The sequence below is a fragment of the Cricetulus griseus genome (assembly GCF_003668045.3).
Source record: "Cricetulus griseus strain 17A/GY chromosome 1 unlocalized genomic scaffold, alternate assembly CriGri-PICRH-1.0 chr1_1, whole genome shotgun sequence".
Lineage (NCBI taxonomy): Eukaryota > Metazoa > Chordata > Mammalia > Rodentia > Cricetidae > Cricetulus > Cricetulus griseus.
The window spans coordinates 80578906-80585489 of record NW_023276807.1 but is presented as its reverse complement, the minus strand read 5'-3'; positions in this window follow the sequence as shown (position 1 = coordinate 80585489).

Below are 6584 nucleotides of genomic sequence, written 5' to 3'. Positions count from 1 at the left end.
ATCCGCAGAAGTTTGAAGAATATTAAGACAGTTATTGCTTTTTTCCCCACAAAGATACTCAGAGTGGTTTTTTACTTTCTGAAACAACAAAATATAATAAAATCACTTTAGAATATTGGGAAAAATTTTAATTTGCTTTACTAGTCCAGCTAGCCATCAAAGCATTATAAAAATCTGTTAATTTCCTAAACAATTTATGCATTACTCCTATCTACAGAGAGAAATAAACAATACTAAGTAGAAACCAAGTCATTTAACAATGGATTCTAGAAAGAGCCAACATAGGATACAAACAAATCTTACTTATTTTTCACTTAGTTTCATGCTGCAAAATATAATTTTATTGCTTCCTTATTTTATTCCTACCATATTTCATCACTGTGTATACAGGTGGCCTTTTCTCCAAATGTAAAATGGATTATTTCAAATAATAATAATTATTATTTATTTCTTCTATCTAGGTATTGGCATGTAGCCTTTTGGGCATGTAGCTCAAGGCTAGCCTTGAACTCTCCATCATCTTGCAGCACACTTTATGTGCTGGAATTCTAGGTGTGTCACAATGCCCACCTTAAACTTTTTTCTTTATTGCTTTCTATGACTCTATATACTCACCTAATGAGTAATTATTTATTTTTACATTAATATCATAGTAGCTTTTATTGAAAATAGATTCTCTTCTCATAAAATACAATACATCCTGATTATAATTTCCCCTCCCTCTATTACTCCCAACTTCTCCTCACCTCCCCTCCACTCCAGGTCCACTTCCTTTCTGTCTTTCATTAGAAAAGAACATGTTTCTAAGAGATAACAGCAAAACATAATGGCAGAGTATAATAACACGAAGCAATAACTATGATATTGAAGTTGGCAATGGCAACTCAACAGAAGGAAAAGACTTCCAGGAACAGGCACAAGAGTTAGAGTTCCATTTGTTTTCACACCTAATGACTACTTCTTAAGGGGTTTGGGGCATAATTTTCTCTCCTTTCTTCCTTCCTTCCTTCCTTCCTTCCTTCCTTCCTTCCTTCCTTCCTTCCTTCTTTCCTCCCTCTCTTCTTCCTTCCTTTTGGTGTGTGCTCTGTGTGTGTGTGTGTGTGTGTGTGTGTGTGTGTGTGTGTGTGTGTGTGTATGTATGTATGCAAGTATGCATGAGGGTGTGCATATATGTGTATGTGTGAGTATGCCTATGATTGTGCATGTGTGTGTACATGACTGTGTGTGTGTGTGTGTGTGTGTGTGTGTGTGTGTGTGTGTATGTATGCAAGTATGCATGAGGGTGTGCATATATGTGTATGTGTGAGTATGCCTATGATTGTGCATGTGTGTGTACATGACTGTGTGTGTGTGTGTGTGTGTGTGTGTGTGTGTGTGTATAGATACAACTTAGGGCTTGTGCATAGTCAGTAGGTATCATTGAGTTACAGTCTCAGCCCAATCCTTAGTAATAAAATCCTTTGCAGCAAAATAAGTGTAAATTTGTAAAATATAAATCAATCCAATGAAAGGAAATACCACCTTGAAGTTGTGTAAAAAACAGGAAAATGTAAAAGAACACTTTTGGAATTACTAATAATCAGTTTTACATTGGATTTCCCATCCTTGTCTTTTTTTTTCATTTTAGACAGATTCTTATGTATGCCAGAGTGATCTTGAATTCAAGAAGTACCTGAAAATGATTTTGAATTTCTGAGTCCTGGAATTATAGGTGTATGTCATCCAGTGTTGGTTATGCTAGGAATCAGGCCCCAGATAAGGTAAATGCTATACCCACTGACCAACAACTTGACCTCCTTTATATTGGACCTTTTGTCTAAAAATCAGTTATGAACATTTTGTATACTATTATTAATGCTGATGAAACTATTCAAATTCTTTTGTGATTGTGTGTGTGTGTGCACATGCTCACATGTGCACATACATGTATGACACAGAGAGAATTTCACAGTGTAGAAATGGGAAATAGCACATCATAAAACCATTTTCTCTAGGTATTTTTTTCAGCATTACAAACTACATCTGTGTATGGGGATGGTCACTATAAGATGGCTCATTTATATAGGTCTCTATAAAACTGCCATTGTCTTCTCATCCAGGGACAGCCACAGTTCCAACAGTCTTCTTGCAACTTTGAGAAAAGGCTAAAAAGGAATTCAACTACCTAAAATCTGATCCCAGTTAAGATATTTTTATATTTTTTCTATTTTTATAATTAATGCTATCCTTATTTTAAGATGCCCTTTAATGGCTTGGCACTTAATAAATTATATTTATTCAGGTGGTGGTGGTGGTGCAGGCCTTTAATTTCAGCACTCAGGAAGCAGAAGCAGGCAGATCTCTGTAAGTTTGAGGCCAGCCTAGTCTACAGATCAAGTTCCAGGACAACCAAGGATACACAGGACAACAGGAGGAGGGCAGTTTGGGAAGGGAGGGAGGAAGGGAAGGAGGGAGAGAGGGGGACAGAGAGAGAGAGAGAGAGAGAGAGAGAGAGAGAGAGAGAGAGAGAGAGAGAGAGATTATATTTATTAATTTAGCTTATATCTGCTAAGCCAACTGTTTCTGAGTTTGGAACCATAAAACCTCAGTTGGAACAAATACTTGATAGATCAAATCTCTCAGCTTCATAATGGATTAAAGGTGTGTGCCACACCACCACCTAGTGACTTTATAATGGAATCAATTATGAAAATTTTATTAGACAAGAGAAATGGCTGTCAAATTTTAGTTTGCAACAGAATCATTTTGATACAACTCAGACTTTGCTATACATATGCTTGTTTATAGGAAGATAGCTGAAACATTCTGCCAGAATTTGAATTTGTTATTTGTGGGGTGGATGTTCCTGAATCTTGTTGACATGCTAGCCTAGAGACCAGAAGCCAAGGGTACATCTTGGAAACATCTATACTTAAACAATTCACCATGCTTATGAAGGCTGAAATCCAATGTCAAGGACTATTTGAGAGATTACGTGGCCTTTGGATAATTCTGATCTGTCAGCTTAAGTTTTCCAAATTAAAAGCAAAGGGTTGCAAACCGCCCTTCTTTGGATACACTTTCTTGGGACCAGAATGGCCTTTTATTTTGTATCTTTGGGTAAACTGGATTGAGTAATCTTAAGGGAATTATTCAAACTCAGTCGTTTATTTCATTGGTATTTTTTTCTGTGTCTTTCAGCCTTCCCTTAATATTTACTCTTTTCTAATCTTATGTATTATTGTTTTCTTCTTTGGTGTAACAACTACATTGTAGATGTTCTAGGTTTGTAGCTCTGTGAATCAGTGATATATTGGGGGGGATATCAATTTCTGAATTGTAGTATTGGCTAGGTGTTAGCATTCTATGGGACTTGCTTCCAGCTGTTCATCAAAAGAATATAGATGATTTGCACCTTCATTGATTATTTCCTTTTACTGGGTGTGGGGTTAGGTTTTTCTTCTTAGAAGAGCACTTATTTTTATTATTATTCTTTGCTTTGCTAAGAGATGTTTTCTTATAATTTGGACTGACCTATTTCAGTGAGATTCAAAAGACTTCAGAGACTTTTGAAAAACATATCTTTCACCATTTCTTAATCCTAAAATAGAGTTGTTCACTTGTAGTTGGGTTGAGTGTAGATGTCACTGCCCCTCAAGTGAACCTAGAGTAGAGCAGAAATCACTCCTGTAGACCTGTCCAAGCATCCACACTCACTATTGGGAAATCTTCCTGGCAAGACAGTCTTCTCTATGAGACTTGGGTTAGTGTGATAGAAGCTAGAGTATCATCTCAGAGAGGCATTGGCCAAACTCTGGTCACAAAAGCAAGCCTTCATAACTTATTTTCATGAACACGTTGTTGTCACAGGTTAAAACATTAAAGGTAATACCAAAATTGTTCACTACACTACAATTTGTAAGCTGCTTTTAAATTTTTGACTAGAAAAGAAGGCAAGAACAAAGTGCTGCTTTGAGTTAATCAATGTTTTGCAATGAGAAAATCCGAAGACTGGTAATTATGGGGTCCAAACACCCCATGACTGTCAACTGTCTCCACCTTTTTTATAACCTGCCACACTGCAACTTATGCTGTAATCCTTTGTAGCTCTCCTCTTTTTTCACCTATGACAGTGTTGTGCTCAATAGAATATTATTATTTTGCTTTTCCAGCCTTTTGACTCTTAATTAGTTCCATTCTTTCCTAATTTTGGTATTTCTGGAACTTGGCCTTCACTTCTCTTCTCAGTAGACTCAAACAATTTCTCTCATTTATCTTACTGAAGTCACCGGCAGGCATCCTGTGTTTCTCCATGAATGGCAACTAAAAGGAGATTCCTCTGGAACATGAATGACAACTAAAAGGAGATTCCTCTGGAAAAAAGTCAAATATTGATGCCATATAAAGGGGTTAACAAGTGGTGACTAAAGGAATAGAAACATCTTGTTTTAATATGAAGACTGGTAATTCTTTAAATGTTTTTAAAGGGCCCTGCTCACCTCTTGGAGAATGGGTGTTTGCCCACCATTTGGGGTTAGCTAGTGGGCTGCAGGCCTCCCTGAGTGGGCTGCTAAGCATGGCCCAGAACATTGTCTATAGGCATTTCAGCATTAGAGGAGCTACTTGGGAGCAAACCTTACCTGAATGTGCCATCTGATAGGTTCTACCCCTTTATGGCAAAGATGCAGGGGATTCTCAATGTGAGCAACACCAGACAATCATTTTGAGACATACTTGGTGACTCAAATCAAGAAGATGTGCAATGTTTACAAATTGCTGTAATTTCCAAATTCTGGAAACACTACATGACAAAAATCCAAGAGTCTCAGAAACTAGGGCCCTTTGAGACAATGGATTTTGGGCCCTGAAATGGAGAGTTGATGGCAAGTGAGGGTGGGAGTAGATTGCCCAACAGATTCTGAAATTCAACACTGTTAGGTTGCATTTTCTTTATTGGCTTTACACCTCTGAGTCACATCTTGAGGGGCTGAGGCAAAGACAAACTTTCAGTGAAAATCTTGACCAAGATTGGAGACTTGAATAGATGTCCTCGTGGTTTGAGTGTGCATCCTTTGGGTATATGTTTAAGAGTGGAACTGCTGGGTCTTGAGGTAGATCGATTCCGATTTTCCTGAGAAACTGCCATACTGATTTCCAAAGTGGCTAAACAAGTTTGCATTCCTACCTGAAGTGGAAGAATGTTCCCCTTTCTCCACCCTCTCCAGCATAAGCTGTCTTTGGTGTTTTTGATTTTAGCCATTCTGACAGTTGTAAGATGGTATCTCCGAGTTGTTTTGAAACTGGTGTTGGTATGTAAAATAAGATTGTTTTTAATTTCAATAAAAATTAATTGAAGGTGAGAGAGAGGGAGGGAGGGAGGGGAAGGAGGGAGGGAGAGAGAGAGAGAGAAAATGAGAGAGAGAGAGAATATGAATGGGGCCTTTCTTATTTAAAATACCACATATACAATTGTAGAACTTCTATTTTTTATTCTTCAAAATGTTTGTGTAAGTTTTTCTAAGTTAGGACATTCCAAAATCATATCATTTAAAGAGTACTATTTTGTGAAACACTGTACAAAAGAAATAGTACATAAGGTGCCTCAAAGAGCTTGAAATTTGGAGTGGATCCTGAAGTACCTCAAGCAGCTTGTAAGAAATACCAAAATTTAAATCTTATTAATGGTGAAGTAGTACGTTAGTTTTCTGAGGGTCAGATATACTGAGTATTCTCTGTAGTTGACTTTTCTGTGCTTCTTTATGAACTGATGACACAAGTTTTTACCACTCAGTCTAGAATCCCTCAGCATAGTAGTTGGACCACTGAATATGTACTATTTTTGTTTTGTTTTGTTTGACAATGGATACATTTCTTAGTTTAGTATGTTTATTTTTGGGAAATTTTCATTAGGGATTTAATCACCATGAAAATAACTTAGGACTGCTTCCCTCAAAAATACTTAAAAAAATCTTTTAAGTTATTAATGAGAGTTCAGAGGCAAGGAACCAACTGTCTTTGGCTACTGTGGATAGTATATATAAATGACAGCAGTGAGCACGATGTAAGATTATAGGGAAAAGACTAGTATCTTGAGGGCAACTCACCACTGGATATCAAATGTAGAACTTAAGCCTTGATTTTTACATACTTCCTCTTTGAATAACATCAAGAAATAAATTTCTGGGGTTCAGAAGCCACCCAGATTATGGTACTTCTGTGATAGCAGCTTGAGTAGAATAAGACATTTAATAGTTAATGCTGAACCAGGGATTGAACTAAATGATTGAGCATAGCAATAATTGCAGAAGACAAGGAAAATTCCCATAAAGAGCATTTGAGAAGGATGTTGAAGAAAGGTTAATGGTTTCCACAGGAAAAGCATGGTGATGGGAGAGATTGAAGTACTAAAAATGACAGGTCTTAGTGGAAAAGGTATAAAGTACTCGATGAGATTACACATCTTAATCTTGTATGGTCCCACTGTTGAACAGCCTTAACTGTACCCCATCACATAGTACATACTCTAAGCATTCTTAATCATCTAGTTGCATGACTGAACAGATGTTAATTCAGCATGCATTAGAATCATTTGTGTGTAACACAAA